The 17156-nt window shown below is 37.2% G+C and overlaps 1 long non-coding RNA gene across 7 annotated transcripts in view; it reads right to left on the reverse strand.

The window, feature by feature from the left end:
• Positions 1 to 17156, reverse strand: part of LOC118895177 — a 221101-nt gene that overhangs the window by 84011 nt on the left and 119934 nt on the right. Inside the window, exon 4 of one of the 7 annotated variants that reach the window (XR_005019899.1) lies at positions 14964 to 15024. The exons of the other annotated variants lie outside the window; for them this stretch is intronic. This is a non-coding gene — a long non-coding RNA (uncharacterized LOC118895177). The remainder of the gene's footprint in view (positions 1 to 14963; positions 15025 to 17156) is intronic. 7 annotated transcript variants of the gene reach the window in all.

The raw sequence follows: 17156 nt of genomic DNA on the forward strand, positions 1-17156 counted from the left end.
GTTTTATTGAGCTTCTGCTACCCGCCATAGTAGGTAACTTGTGGAGAGGAGAAAAACTACTGGTTTCATTATTCTTCCCAGACAACTGCTTCTATAAAGAGGATAGCTGGAAATAGACTGCTGTTACCCTAAGGGATAAATTTCACTCTGATGGTAAGATTCAAGTTGAGTTAGGGGTCAGGGAAAGAAAGAAAAATGATAATTTAAGGCCTAGGTGGATTTTTTTCTTGCTCCTTATAGCATAAATATTGTTGCTTTCTCTGCTTATGCATTACAGGAGTTAAGACAAATATTCCTTTTTTCCTCCATTCATTTGTTTATTAGTTTAGTGATCTATTGATCACAATGGACCGAGCACTAACTTAGTGCTGTAGGAATGCAATTATATGTTCTCCATCCTCAGCAAACAAAGAAGTTAGAATGCTTTCTCTTGATGACTTTTCAAGGTACTATCTAATCATCCTAAAGGGCAGGAGCAACAAGAATCTTTGGGTATGTTAGATGCATACTCACTTGTACCATGCATGCCTTATGTGGGCATTTTATTGCAACTTCTTTTCTAAACCCTTAAAGCAAATCAAGTTGTCAAAATCATAAAAACCATTCTATCAAGTGTTGAAGAGTAAAAGTAATCTAGGAACATTTTTCCCTTCCATAGGATTTCGGAATCACTGAGTGGTAAAGATCATCTAGCCCCACCCTTTACTCCATAGAAAATACATGTGGGCCAAAAGGATAAGTAGCTTTTATAAGACCCTATAATTAAAAGTGATGGTGCTAGGACTGGGATTTTTTTTAATGCTTGATTTTCATTGTTTTTAGTTCTTTGTACAAAGAAAAGCCTGGGAAGTTTGTCTTTGTTCTCCAATTCCTTCTCCTCTGAGAATTACACAGTATTAAGGGGATGCTGGATTCCTCTCCTAAGAGTGGTGGTTACATGTAAGCAACCAAAAAGCCCTCCAAAGATGTACTGAGATGCACCTTTCCCACAGGCATAAAAGAGCTTGAGAGGTCAAGAGAAAGGCTGTCAGGTTGAGCCACTGGAGGGCACCAAATTATCTCTTTTAACTGGAACTATCCACTTGTGGAGAGGAGAAAAACTACTGGTTTGTGTGGGTGTGAAGACAGAAGAATGGGAATTCCCACAATGCTGATTTTAATTCCACAAGCATAAAACTAAAAAATACTAAACACAGGCCAGGTATTCACAGGTAGATATTATTTCCTGGGATCAGGGGTCCTCCTGGTTTATGCCAGACTTTCAGTGGTCCAAGACCCAAGGGACTGATACTCTGTATTTTCACAAAATGATTCCTTGGAGAAGACCAAGAAAGGTCCATGCAGAGATTTTACTGAACTGGAATGATTTTTCACCTTTATTTTAAACTGTTCAGCCAGAGGCACTTGCCAATAGCCTCAGCAAAATATAAGATGAATGTCCATCTGTTCAGAAACCTACAGAATCATCTGTTTTCATGGAGATAGGACTCGTCAGCATGTCATCCCATTTCTTATAATTCAGCCTCTTCGTCCTCCAACTGATTTAGGTAGTATTTCAGTTGGTGACCCTCAAAGCCCATTAATGAGTTTGATATTCCTTTTTTGCTCTGCTGGTTCTTCATTTGTCTGAGAGGTGGCAAGAAGCAATGAAATCTTACCTGGCATCTCTGTTCTATAGCAAAGGGAGATAACTGAGACTCCAGAGCAATACCACAGGCTCACTTTGGAAAGCAAGGAAGCTTCAGTAATATGTACACAATTCAGAGAGTTACAAATCTTCAACGAAGTTACTAAAGGTCTTTGTTTCTGATGATCGTCATGGAGAGAATAAAAAGAGCTCTGGTTTAGCCTACAGAATAAGAAGTGAACAAAGACCTGCCTGGGTACCTCAACTAGTGATTGAGAACGTGGTGTTCCATTTCTCAGTGTGAAGCAATTTGTAGAGCTCTGGAAGATGCTATGTAAAATAAATTTATCTAGTACCAGGGTATAATTTGTCCTTCCACACTAATGCTTTCCAAACAATACAGCTAAACTCAGAAACATCCCAGGAAATCTCAGGAATACAACTAATTGCTTTTGTATCACACCATTAAAAGCCAAGAACTGGACTACCCAAGCTCAGCCACTGTTCTACTATTAGACAAGTAATGGAGAAGGCACTGGTTCAGGTTAGAACTGCAATTCTAATGATTTCTACTTCTTAACTAAAGTAGATTATGTATAGTATTCTATAAGAAGATGCTTCCTATTTCACTCCTGGAGGTTAACCAAAAAAATAGTAACAATTAGAAACTTAATTTCTGTATCATTGGCAAAGCACCTTTCCCCTCTATATCCTACTTAATCCTTTCAATAACCTATGAGGTTATTATTATTTCATATTAAAAATGTAGACAAAAAGTAAAACAAAACTAAGGCAAAGAATGGTTGAACAATTTGTATTAGGCAATGCAGTAAGTGGTCAAGTCAGGGTTCAAATTCTCCTTTTTCAGGCAAATATATCCAGGATTACTGGAATTGTAAATGAGTATTAGTCTTCTAGAATGTTCTCAGTTCAAAAGGGGTAATTTTGTTGATTCCTGTACACATTTACTAAGTAAATGTAGTAATGTTTCTGCCTCCTTGTTTCCCATAGAAAGCTCTTTATGTATCTGTGATGATTTGCTCTGTGAATATTTATTTTAGCCACTGAATTATAAGCTTCTTGCAGGTAGGGACCATGCCTCATTCATCTTTACAATCCTCTTTCCTCAGAACCTAGCACAGTGTCTATCCATATAATAGGTCTTCAAATATTTATTGAATTACATTGAATTAGTTGCTATAGTAAAGTTTGTAATGGTCGGAGGCATCTTGCCAAATGATGCCTGCTTGAATTTCTTCCAAGACCCAAAGTGAGGTATTTAATTGTGTTATACTCTATTTGGAACAAAAAGAATTTTAAAACCAATATAAGAACTATAATTATGATGAACTATGGAGACCTTTAACAGTGGCCCCACCTTCTGCATTCTAGACTTAAGTAACTGAAAACATTTAAGAAGTGGAGAGCTGGAGACCGTTTTGTAGCAGCAAGCAAAATGCAGCAATATTGCAGGATATATTCTTACAGTTTTGTCTAGTAACAGCCCATGGACCTATCCATCTACTGTCTGGAAAAACAGATTGCACTGACCTGAAGGATCCATCAGTGTTTATCTGGAGACTGCTACAGAAGAAGGCTTGTGTGTCCTCTGTAGGCTAGCAAGTAGAATTATTCTTCTCTTGGCTTCACAGACATTCTCAGACAAAGGCTGATGACAAACTTGAACATGTTCACAGAGAGCAGAGTGAGAATGTACGTGTACTTGTGGGGTATAGAAGGGAAGAGGGAAGACAAACCATCATATGAAAAAGAGATGAAAAATTGGGAATGAGTACCCTGGAGACAAGAAAATTTAAAGTAGATATTTAAAGAATTTTTTTTACATGGAATATACACAATGTACAATCACCTACCATAACTATTACTGATGATGGCTTGGACTGAAAAGTAGCAGTAGGTAGCACATCATATACAAAGATACACTTGTAATTTGTTCTTATTCTACCTAACACCTTCTCTCTGATGAAATATGTACTTCCCTTCAAGATTCATTTCAGGTAACATCTTCTCCATGAAAGATCCCTGATTCCCCAACAATATTATCTCCATGGTAGTTTACCTCATTCAGCATGCGCCACACTCTTTTATAGCTTTTTGTCTACTTGACTATCACCTTCACTAGATTGTGAGCTTGGAGTAGGATGCAATAAATATGATTATTTTATCTTTGTATGTCTGGTGCTTAGTAGAGTGTTTAGCATGTACTAAATGCTCAGTGAGAATTAAAGGGAAAAAGAGAAGGAGAAAGAGAAAAAGAGAGGAAGGAAAGAAAATAGAAGAGGTTTATTAGGAAAGGAACTATAATGCAACACAGAATTGAGCTATAACAGTCATGTCCCTGAGCTGTTAGGGGTATAGAGTGAGAATATAATAGTGCTGCCTAAGGAATGGCATGGTACTGTCAAATGGCCAGCATCAGAAACAATAATTCCACTATAATTTTTAATTGCCCCCATTTTAATGCCGCTAAGCTCAGAGAAAATAGTATTCCTACCAAAAGACTCCAACTGCCCCCGGAGAACCCGGTCTCAGTGCACTCTGTTTAAAGAGGCAGAGAGCTGCAGCATCTGGCAGACTTAAATAAAAAAGTCTAGAAGCTTCAGAGATTAGTACCAAGAGAACTGAAATGAGAAACGGTGCCCCATGGCAGAAAGCACAAGGCAAAGATGGCTTAGAATGCCCACAAAAGGATGTAGAGCAGATAAGGACAGAAGAGAGACAATATTCTTGCTTACACTGGGTAAACAGTGTCACCAGTCTGTTAGTCAAGAAGAATTAGACACTGACATGAGAACGTTTAGAAACATCCTGTACGGCTCATTGTGTGTGTGTATGGAATAAACTGCATACAATTCCCTACCATAGGGATGGGTTCAGTCATTCTCAATAAAGCTTTTTCTTTATGAAATCTCAAGTTAACATGCCTATCTAAATATTATTATCTATAGATATAAATAGATATATACCTGGAAAGGATGAGCTCTACCTGAAGATTGAAATCAAGATTTGGATGTTCGCTATATGTAGCACAGGTAAGTAATTACCCTTTAAGAAATTTCTAATCAGGCTATCTTCTGTGTGGTTGTGTAATACATCCAAGAAGACCTTCAATAGTATTGTATTCCCAGTTGTGCTTTTGTATTACTATTGATGGCCCATGGTATTAACATTGATATTCAGATTCTACTCTGTCACATGACCAGGTCTTAGAGCAACATGAGGCTTGAGTCTCCCAGATCTAGGACTGGCTGGGCACAATTTTTAGCTGTGTCTGGGGACCAAGGCTTTAGATCCAAGTCCATTCTTGTGACCTCACTGTGACTCATTGCTCACCAGCATTTCCCACAGTGAGTTTGTGACATCCATGAGGATGAATGCAACAGGCTTTTCAAGGAAGACTTCTATATGTGGCGGGATGTAGTGTCACTCCCCACCCCCATCAGTTAAAAACAAGTCTGTGTGAGAAAGTTTTGAAAATTATAAACAAAAGTTTTTTTTTTTTCACTTGTTGAGTTCCAAAAGCACCCCAAACACAGATTTCTATAGCTTCACCATACTCTAAGGAAGGAGGAAATGAATATCATTGCCTAGGTTTTCTGCTTCATGAAATGGCAGCTCAGAGAGTAGAAGTGCATTGTGTAAGGTGCACAGCGGGTCAATTGCAGAAGGTATAGAAAGCTGATGTTTCTAATCTAACCTGCTAGGCAATTTAGTTCTTAAGCCATTGTAGCATTCTTCTACGTAAAATTGCACAGCTCTCAAAGATGCTGCCTAATAACTTTCTTAGATGTTTTTACATGAATTGGAGGAGTATATCTTTGAAATGACATCTGCAGTCATGGTTATATGGTTTCAAAAAGCACTATGCCCTGTACTGCAGTTGTAGTCATTAAATCATTTTTAAAATACCAGCTTACTTTGACGACAATCGTCATGTTAGAAGTTTTCGATGGAAACAGCCCAGTCATTTCAGTGTGAAAAGCCTGGCATTCTAAAGCCAGAGAGCTGAAGGAGCTTTCATATTTTTAGCTAGGTCAGTTCTTTATAATTTTTAGGAACCTGAGACAGTTGTGAGACCACATTAAGAACTCAATGTTAAAAGCTTACTGAAGGAATATTAATAGTGATTTGAACGAGGTGGGAGGATGTGAATGTCCCAAAACCCGATTCAGCCCTTAGAGAACCCTGTGCAAGTGTCCAACTGCACTGGATCTAGAGTCAAGAGTCCACATGACTTGGTCAAAAGTGGCTGCACAGCTGCCAGTTATTTTTTATTTAAGTCTTGGAGCAAGATATTAGGAATAGAAATCAATCCTGCTCTTTGATCACTGTCCAGAAAGCTGTATTAGTTTCCTAGGGCTGCAGTCACAAAGAAAACAAAAAAAGCTATGTGACTTTAAACAACAGAAATTTATTGTCCCACAGTTCTAAAGCCTGGAATTCCAAAATCAAAAAGGTCTGGAATTCTAGTGGATCCTTGGCACTCCTTGGCATTTCTTGGCTTGTAGGTACATCACTCTAGTCACTCAGCCAACTTCTCCCTGTGTGTCTTCACATCATCTTCCCTCTGTGCATGTCCACATTTCCCCTTTTTATAAGGACACCCCTTTTTATAATCCATATATTGGATTAGGGTCCATCCTAAGGACCTCATTTTAACTTGATTACCTCTGTAAAGAACTTACTTCCAAAAACAAATCACATTTTGAGGTACTAGGGGTTAAGACTTCAACATTTCTTGTTTGAGGGACACAATTCAATCCACAATAGAAGCCTGGAAAGAAATCAAATCTCCAAAAATATGATGGCTCTGATTCACATTCATAAGCAAAGAAAAATCTAAGCTTATGTTTTCTTAAATGGTCAATGATCTGAATTAGAATTCCAATGTAAATAACTAATTTTGGAAAATCAAGCCTATAAAGAAAGAATATGCTGTGTAATTCTAAACTCATCCCTCTTCTCTGTTCCCATAGTCACTCTCATGATATTTATCATTTTGTGGCTGTATCTTAACACAAATATGACTGTTCCACAGGGATATGGCGGCTTAAGGCAGAAGCTACTTTATTTTTCTTCGAATCTCCAGTGCCTAGTAGAGTGCCTGGAACATATTGATCACTTGAGAAATATTTTGTCGCATGAAGGAATGAATTGATAAAAAGTAGGGATAATATAGAGTACATGAAATAAAAACTTTGGGACTCAATACCCTTGGCTCCAGTCCATAGGCTGTTAATAATGAGTTATGTGACCTTGGGCAAGTCTTTTCACCTGTATCTGATTTCTTTATCTGTACAATGGCAGTGTTGAACTCAGTGACCTCTAAGGTCCCTGTGGGCTCCCACATAGAGGATTCTAAGGGACACCTGGAATAGATGGTGGTGAATAGCAGACCTCACCACAGCATTTTTATGCACACTTGCAACTGACTAATGCAATCAGGGAAATTCAATGAAACACTAAGGACTCTCACTAGTTCCTTACAACCACCCTCCAGCCTCACCTACATGTCCCCTTTGACTCTCTTGACTGGGTTCAGATCACTCATCTCCTTAGAAAGATCTCTTTGTGCACATCCTTCCTTTGCTCTTTGCCCAGAAATCCCATGATATATTTCTGATGCCCTTTAAATTCTGCCAAAAGTGCATAGAACTCTCTGTAAGTTATGGGTCATGACCCTCATTGTTCCTTTCAAATAGAACAGAACATCCACTTGCATTTTTGTCAACATCCTGACTGTGCTCTCTCTCCCTTCCAAAATAGATCATGATTCAACAGTTTAGTATGTCAGTCAGTTCTGATGTTTTAGGCAAGCGTTATAAATATATCTGTGATGATAGAAGGATTTTCTAAAAAAAATCCATTTCTATGTTCAAGCTTAGTCCAACAGGCTCTGTATTAGCTTCTTACTATTTAGTATTTTCTCTCTCACTCTGATTCCCATTGTGTGTTGGAAAATAACCTGTTCTAGACTAGAGATGGAAGGTGGGAAAGAAAACAAGTATTTTTTTCCAGAATTGCTTGTAACACGGGAATAGAAGTCAACACTAAACATTCTCCCAATGCCTGTTTCCCATTGGCAAAATGAGTTCAATGCTATTAGCCCCCTACCTCAAACTCTTGTGGGAAGGATTGATTAGGTAATTACCAAACTCTTTGATCTTGTCCAATATACATCAAGCAGTCAACTAATGATTTAGAAGTCTATCTCCTAGTCTTTCACAGCCCTGGACTGGGGCATTTACAGCCAAAAATCTATATTCATTGTGGTGTCAATCATTTTCATCAAAACTAAACTAAGAGTAGCTTTAAAAGCCTAAGTTATAACAGTATCTCTACAGAAAGAGGATGTAATTAATTGGTCATGAAAAGAGATTCATCTCTGGACCCTGGAGCCCTGAGACTAAAAGACATTAAAGTATCCTTTCAAAATCAGGGAGTTTACTACAGCGATTCAAAAAAAATATGGAAGGTTTTAAAAACTGACTTAGAAAAAACAAAAACGTAGTGACATTCTGATTTGGGGCATCAGAAAAAGGGACATTGATATCCCTTTTCTCTTAGAGAATATCTTATGGTAGGTTTTAGCTAAAAATATTATTTTGAAGACTTATGAGTACTCCCTTTTCCTTTATGGATAGGAGGTCTGTATGTACAAGAAGTGAAGTGGCAATTCTGGGTTTATTTTCTGCAAAAAAGCCTCCAGTTGACTCCTTTAGGTTTATGCCACAAGGAACATCACGTTTTAGCTTTGAGCAACAGAGCAGTGGAGGAAATGAAGGAATAGGACTCAGTACCATTTGGCTAGGTCCAAGATATAACCAAGATGCTTTACCTCCTTAATTTTAGTTTATTTATGTATAAACGGAAACCATATTACCTGCTCTGCTACTTCAAGCTTTTCTAACGCAATTTTCATAGCCCCATGCTCTTCTTTTGTATTTTTGTTTATGTGTCCCTCTCCCATCTTTTGCACATGATTTTTAGAATCTGGATGCATGAGAGGGCTCCCTGTGTAGCCATGTTGGTTTCTGTAGCTACCTGAGGTCCTATTTGCAGAATTACATTTTAAAGCTTGCTGTCATTACTTCTTGAGCCATCTCTCTTTATAGAAGTTCTGCTCAAAGGAGCATATCTCATCTTCGCCTGAGTCTATATTAACTGGTTCATTGTAGGTCTTCTGTAACTCTGCTGAATGAATTGTGAATGAAAACTGACTTCCTAAAGTACTCAACTATCCCCAAAATTTCATTCCTTGGCTGTTAAAGCCCCTAGAAGTTTATTACATTCACTCTCTCCCAAGGTCCCTATCTCTTTTGCTTCACAAGAATGAAGTTCAGGGCAGAGGTTTTCTGGTTAGCTTATTCAATCTTAAAATCAATGAAATTGGAGGCAAGGGATTCGAAAGTTTATTAGATGATCTCTTTTTCCAAGAATTATATGCCCAGGTATTGAAATATATCCTTCATTACTCAACCCTTTAGATCAGTGCTTCCTATACTCATCTAATCATTAAAATTACCTAGAAAGATTGTTCAAAATAGAAAAGCAGGTTCTTTCCCAAACATACTAAATCTGAATCTCCAAAAAGTAAAACTTAGACATCTGCATTTTTTAAAAGTTTCCCCAAGTGTTTCTGGTACGTAGCCAGGTTTGGGAACCACTGTCTTCGAAAGTTGCTCTTTGAACTAAATGGAAAGCCCTTCTACATTTTTTTTTTTTTTTTTGGCTGCACTGGGTCTCTGTTGTGGTGCGCGGGCTTCTCATTGCGGTGGCTTCTCTTGTTGTGGTGCGTGGGCTTCAGTAGTTGTGGCATATGAGCTCAGTTGTTGTGGCTCGCAGCCTCAGTAGTTATGGCCCACGGGCCCGGTTGCTCCACGGCATGTGGGATCCTGCCGGACTAGGGCTCAAACCTGTGTCCCCAGCACTGGCAGGTGGATTCTTAACCACTGCGCCACCAGAGAAGCCCTACATTTTTTAATACGTAAAATATAGTGTCTTTCTCTTGAGGTGGGCAAGGCAGATAGATTCTCCAAAATATTTGTCTTTGACTTAATCTATGCCTTTAAAAAAAAAAAAAGTCAGATAATGGGGGTTGGATTAATTATCTAGGACTATTGTAACAAGTACCACAAACTGACTGGCTTAAAAACAGAAATGTATTCTCTCAGAGTCTTTTTTCGTCTTTATTGGGGTAAAATTGCTTTCCAATGTTGTGCTAGTTTCTGCTGTACAATGAAGTAAATCAGCAATATGTATACCTATACCCCCCCCCTTGGACCTCCCTCCCACCCCCCCCATCCCACCCCTCTAGGTCAACACAGAGCACCGAGCTGAGCTCCCTGTGCTACACAACAGCTTCCCACTAGCCATCTATTTTACACATGGTAGTGTATTTATGTCAAACTTAATCTCCCAATTCATCCCACCCTCTCCTTTCCCCCCTGTGTCCACACATCCGTTCTCTACATCTACGTCTCTATTCCTGCCCTACAAATAGGTTCATCTGTACCATTTTTCTAGATTCCACATATAAATCAAGGTGTCAGCAGGGCCATATTCCCTCTGAAGTTTCTAGGGAGGGATCTGTTCCAGACCTCAATCATCGCTTCTGGTAGTTCCTTGGCTTTTGGCCGCATAACTCCAATTTTTGTGGGCATTCTACCTGTGCATGTATGTCTGTCTAGATAGTAAAAGATACAAAAGGTGAGAGTGGAGGGAGCTGCTTCGTATGCTTGTATGTACCTTGCTATCTTTTTAGCTGCCAGAGTAAAAATAGGCAATAGATTCCTGGCCATACAGTAGAGAGAGGACAAGATGCTACTCTCAGGAAATCAAAGGTCATGGGGAGAAGAAAATTTCTGTAGACAAGACATAACAGGAGGAACATCAAAAGACATGCTGACTGATGCATGAGAAATTTACAATATAATTGACAGGAAATTATAGCTTGAGTTAAAGTGACAAGTCATTAAATGAATATCAGAGAAAAATAAACCGAAAATGATATTCCTCGGAGACAAATAACCCAGTAGACACTATCAAGAAACTGCTAACAAATGTGCACATGGGAGAGAAAAAGAGCTTCAAAGCAACATTTGTGGTGACACACAGTGACAAATGGAGAAGGACTACTTTAACTAGAGAAAGAGACGGCAACGCATTCCAGGGTGTTAGCATAGGGGAGCACAATAAAACCTGCCTAGAAAACAATGCAAAAGCACATGGACCAACACATGAGGGTTCAACCTGCAGAAACACTGGAATATTCAATCAACTGGGTTTCATCTAATCACCTTGAAAAAATTAACTAAGTATTCTAACTTAAATTACTGACCTTACACAATTTAAACACCACCAAAGACCTGCTAATCAACTAGACCCTGTTTTTTTCTTGTAGCAAATGAACTGAAAAAGTAGTATGAACACTTAATCCTATATAATTGATGAAAATCAGAGCAGATTCTATGTCTGAGAATTAAAACTATGCATTAAACTGTACTGTCCTGAACTATTGGTTTATCTTATCCTTTTTGGGATGCATACAAAAACAATTTACTAATCCAGAACTCAAATTCTGGCGATGCTACATTTGTGAAACACAGCTGAGAACTAAAAAGTAAACACAGAAGTCCTTTGAAGAGTCAAAAGAAGTATCCCAAATCTATTTCATTAAGGCTCATGTAGTTTCCTCTTAGGGAGATGCTCTGTCCCTCCTTCTGACACTGTCTGGGCAGGCTCTGCATAAAGCTCCAGTATACATGATTATCTGGTTTCCCAACTAGTGTTAGCTGAAGAGCAAGTGATTGAAAGGATACAGTGTATCAGTTCATGGTGACACATTGATAGCTGCAGCAAGTGATAGCTGACAGCAAATGAGAAATCATAGAAATGATAAAAATGAAACTCAAGAAGAAAAAGCACAACAATGATCTGAAGTTGTTTAACAAAGGGAAACAGTTCTATCTATCTCAATTATTCCAGCAGCATCACTGAATTATAGCATGGTATCATGACAAATGATTATAGTGATGACCCTAAGCCATCAAGAAAAAAATAAATTTGGTTCAAGATGCATCATTTAAGGTGGCAGAAAAAAGTGCAATAAAATTTTCGATCATCCAAGTGATTACTTTTTTAAAGTTTTAGTGCTTACGGTAATGAATTCTTACTATTCAAAAAATTCAACTCTTAAAAATAACTCATTCTTTGCAGTATTCATGAAATATCATTATATTTCTGTGGTCCTGACCTGTCTCCTAACTTTTAGATCCAGATTTTAAAAAGTTTGGGAACATCACATCTCTGTTTAAGTATCCCAATGGTTTTTCTTATTACATGTCTGAACTCATATTATGACAACTAACCTCAAAACTTATCCTTGCATCAGTTGCGTGCCACTAGCCATGCAGGAATATGAGTCAGAAATTTTGAGACCCTCTCCCTGATTATATCAATACCATCTGCCTCTCACTTACATGCAGTCAACCCAATTTTTCCAGCTTGACCTAAAATCTATTTTGTTTCTATGCTTCTATTTACACCTTAGTACTTTTGCCTGAGCTTGCACCATTTCCAGCACCTCTCATAGTCATCCTATGTTACAGTCACACCAGATCATTTTCCATTTGCCATTCTATCTTATTCTCTCATGTCTTTCCTCCTGCCTGGTCAGAATGAGTCAAGTGTCCTCTTGTTTAGGTAACTCGTTTTACATGCATGTGTTTGTCAGCTTTTTTTCTTTTTCTTTTTCTTTTTTTTTTTTTGCAAGACAAAAAAAATAGATATTTGAGACTAGGCATCATTTCTTAGGCACTTAGTGACTATCTCTTGAAATATTTACTGAGTAGCTAATACAAGCCAGGCAGTCTGCTAGCACTGGAGTTAGTTTCTTCCACTCAAGAGCACTGTGAATAGGCAAGTTCCCTGAGTCTCAGTTTCATCACCTGCTAAATGAGGGAAGTAATCATCTCATAGCATTTTCTGAAGAATTAATTGAGATAATGGAAGTAAAGTGAAGTATCTGACATACATGGTAAGAGGTCAGTACACATTTATATTTTAAAGTCCCATTAGAAAGAGTAAAGGATACCCATGTATATGATAGGCCCCTAGATTTCTGAAATGTACAATATATAGAATTAAATCACATTTATAAAATGCCCAATTATTGTAGTGCTCCCGTATCTATTATCTTTTTTTTAATGAACACAGTGTGTGAGCAATTAGTCAAGTTTAAAATACCTCACTTTATACATATCTTTATAGAATACAGTCTTTTCATTGGATCGTCTCATTTGTTCCTCATACAGCCTTCTGACAGGCATCCTTATTGTCTTTGCTGTGATAAAGAAGTTGAGTCTTGCTGAGGTTCTAGAATTTGCCCAAGTTTACATTAGGAAGATGGACAGATACAAAAGCAGACATAGTTTTTGGACTTAGTCTAGTATCTTTCCACTGATGCTTCTCCCCTGCCCAACTGCTCATCCATCAAAACATACTTTTGTCAAACATGAAAATCTTCATGCAGAGGAATGTGAATGTTTAGTGAAGAGAAACTGCTTTTACCTTTCTTGAACTATGGACAAGTTGGTCATTCCATCTACAACAGGAAACTGTATCAATGGTGGTGCTGGTAAAAATCAGATGGTCCATTCAAAGGGTTAATTGGGGAAGGTTCAATGAAGTCATTATTTACTGAGAGGAAAAGAAAGTCAAGATTACTAGCAAGAGATGATGGAGCACCCAGGGACTAGCAATAGTAGGAAGCTGTTATCAACCGAGACCTGAAGGGGCAGAGGAGGGAAAAATGTTACTGGTACTCAAAAAAAGTTGTAGCAAGAGAAAAGGAACCTCCACATAGGATATGTAACCATAGAAAAAGGAACACAGTAACTGTAAAAAACATGGCCCAGCAGGGGAAAGTAGAGACAGAAATATTGGTAGCTCTCCCCCAGCTCTTCCTCCATTTTCTCACCAGTGCCTTCCATTAGCAGAAGCCAATTAGAAGTAGAGAAAAGTGGAGCCCAAATTACGCCATTCTTGAGGTCAGATTTTTGGGACAGAGTACAGGGATGAGAAGAGCAAAAAAAAAAAAGAATCTGGAGGGAAAAAGGAGAATGATCAGCACAGAAACTCGTCTACATGATGAAGAAAGGAAGCATGTCATTCTCCTATTAATTCTTAGGATTCTTGTGGTAATAGGATAGGGGTTATGTAATTCAGTGGCCTTTGATTAAAATTAACTATGTCAAGTGACTCTTGGCTTAACAAGGCCACATTTAAAACCATGGACCTCAGAACCTGCCCAAGCAGTTTCCTCCACTCAACAGCGCCGTGAATAGGCAAGTTACTTAATTTCTCTGAGCCTCAGTTTCATCATTTGTTAAATGAGGGAAATAATAGTATCCATCTCATAGCAAGCTCTGAAGAATTAAATGAGACAATGGAGGTAAAGTGAAGCATCTGACACACGTTGTAAGAGTTCAGTAGACATTTATGACTTTAAAGTCATGTTAGAAAGAGTAAAGGATACCCAAGAAGCACCATTCCCCAAAGAAAATCTGTATTAGGTAGAGAAGGCATGTGGAAAACCCACAGAATTAAAGTTATGATGACCTTATTTTTATAAATACTTTATTCACCCATTCAGGAGCTTTTAACCATTTCTGTGCCATGCCTTTGTCAAGCTGATGAAATCTGTGGAAAATAACTTTCTCAGAATAAACTTTTTAAATGCATAAATAAAATTTATAGGATTATAAGTGAAAACAATTAGGGAAATATTTGCATATTTTATATTAACCAATCATAGAAATAATTAGAGAAAAAATTTATGATATAGTAACGTGTGTTCTTTTTTAGTAATACATTATGAAATAAAATCTCATGGTAAATCAAATAACCAACATAATTTTAAAATACAGTTGATCTTTAAACAGTGCAGGTTTTAACTGTTCAGGTTCACTTATACACAGATATTTTTCAATAGTAAATACTACAGTACCACACCATCCACGGCTGGTTGAATCCTTGGATATAGAGGAACAATAGATGCAGAGGATTGACTATAAATTATACTCAGATTAACGCCCTGTGTTGTTCAAAGGTCAACTATGGTAACGAAGGTAACATTTCTAGATCTCAACAATAACTGTAATGTGACAATAAAATATTTGTGATTTCTAATGATGACAAAAATCACAGACACTGCTAATATTGCTGGAATTAGCTGCTTTACATTTGCAACTTGGAGAATTAATGATTAGCTAGTAAGAGATTTTTAGCGCAAAGATAGATTTATTTTTCCTACCCAAGTTCACAGATCACATTGGTTTCCAACCACAGTGTTCAGAGTCCATGGAACTCCTGACCTAGAGAGTAACACAATGGCTGGTAAGTAGTATACATTCAATAAATATTCACTAAACTGAAATAAACATGACAAAAGAACCATACCTAAAGACACAAAGTATTGGATAGAATTTCTTGCAGATAGTGAATGACTCTGAGTAAGCCAATAAGATTGGAGTCATTAAGGTAAGATTTCATTAGATCCTACCTGTAATCCCACCTGTAGGTGCCACTAAGCATAGACATAAAATGTGTCATATGTGGAAAAGAACCAGGTCTTTAAATTATCCTGTAATCAAAAGGCTTTATAGAAAGACATGAAGAAAAACTGTGGAGTATGTTAAGGAATAGACATTTTAAAATTCATGATAAAGGAAAAAGTAAACCAAGAATAATAACACTTTCATACATAAAACTTCTTTTCTGAGGAGGAAAAAATTCTCCTAAGTCAGTAAGTGACCCCAATCAACATGGCAACCAGTCTATGAGAACATACTCATTCTCTCCGAGAAGCAAAGCAGCAGGACTTGAAAAATAACAAGACACTCCTTCTATCTATTGAATCACTGTAAAAGAAAATGCTAAGAAGAGTGTGATGAAATGGGAATTTTTCATACTTTACTTATAAGAAGGTAACTTGGAGCAACCATCTGGAGAATGGTTCAATAACAAGCATCAAAACCTTACAAGCTATTTAAGAGCTTTATGTACATTATTTCATGTAATATTTAAAACAACACAGTGAAGCAGATATGAGTATCCCCATTTTATAAATGTAAACCCAAAGGATCTGTGAGTTAAGTAACTTGTCCAAGCCACAGAGCTAGAGAGAAGCAGAAACAGAATTCCAGTCCAAGTCTCTCTAGCACCAAGCCCATGCTTTGTCTACCACATCACACCACCTCACTTTTGGTAAAGTAATCAGATCTTTGCTAATTTGACCTAATACAATAACTTAACTACAAAAAAATTACATGCACCAAGACAGTTACTGCAACATTATGAGTAATATTAAAGACAAGCTCAACAATAGAGGAAATGTTAAGGGAATTATCATGAATTACATTTCTAATTAGTCTGCAGCTATTTGAAATTCTATTGTAAAGTGCTGATAATCACATGGAGAAATATCTATGGTATTTAAGGAGGAAATGAGAGTAGAAAATAGTATGATCAAAACCAAGAAAAGTTTAAAAAATAATTATACATAGAAAAAAATCTTAAAATGTTAAACGTAACACCCGTTTACCCTAAATGGTAAGATTTGAGTAATTTTTTTTCTCTCTTCTTTCTACCTTACTGGATTTCTATATTTTTTATAAAGGACATTCACAACTTTTGTGATGGAGGAAATATAAATTTAATTTTGAAAGCTAAAAGTAGAATCATATTGCAATATATAAATGTATCAAACCAAAACCGTGTACACTTCAAACTTACACAATATTATATGCCAATCATATCTCAATACAAAAATAATTTTTAAAACGCCAAAAGTAGGAGTTAAATTAGTTAACTAATATATTTAAATTGTTTAAGAGCTTAAATATCACTATACTAAGTCATAATATTGTCCCATCGATCCTAGCACCCCATTTCGTTTTTTGAATTTTATTTTATTTATTTTTTTTATACAGCAGGTTCTTATTAGTTATCTATTTTATACATATTAGTGTATATATGTCAATCCCAATCTCCCAATTCATCCCACCACCACCACCCGCCTCCCCACTTTCCCCCCTTGGTGTCCATATGTTTGTTCTCTACATCTGTCTCTATTTCTGCCTTGCAAGCCAGTTCTAACAGTGACTTTTTAATGTGTTGTAGGAAGCATAGTCACCTATTTTGATATGGCCCTCAAGAGACCAGGAGTAATGGCCACCATGGCAGCAAAATAGGGTTGAAAATTCTCAATTTCTCCCTGGACTCTGCAACTTATTAATTAGTTTTGTGATTTGGGGCAAAGTCATGGAACTCTCTGATCCTTATCTTCAAAAGATTGCTATCATCAAATTATTATTAAGATGGTTACAAAGAGTATATTGGATATTGTATGTACTGTTCTACATGACATCAAGCCACAGGTGACAGAGTGGAAGTCATCATCTCATACAGATATTTACCTCACTGCATTTAATTGCACTATATCCAC

This window comes from Balaenoptera musculus, chromosome 5 (assembly GCF_009873245.2).
Source record: "Balaenoptera musculus isolate JJ_BM4_2016_0621 chromosome 5, mBalMus1.pri.v3, whole genome shotgun sequence".
Classification (NCBI taxonomy): domain Eukaryota; kingdom Metazoa; phylum Chordata; class Mammalia; order Artiodactyla; family Balaenopteridae; genus Balaenoptera; species Balaenoptera musculus.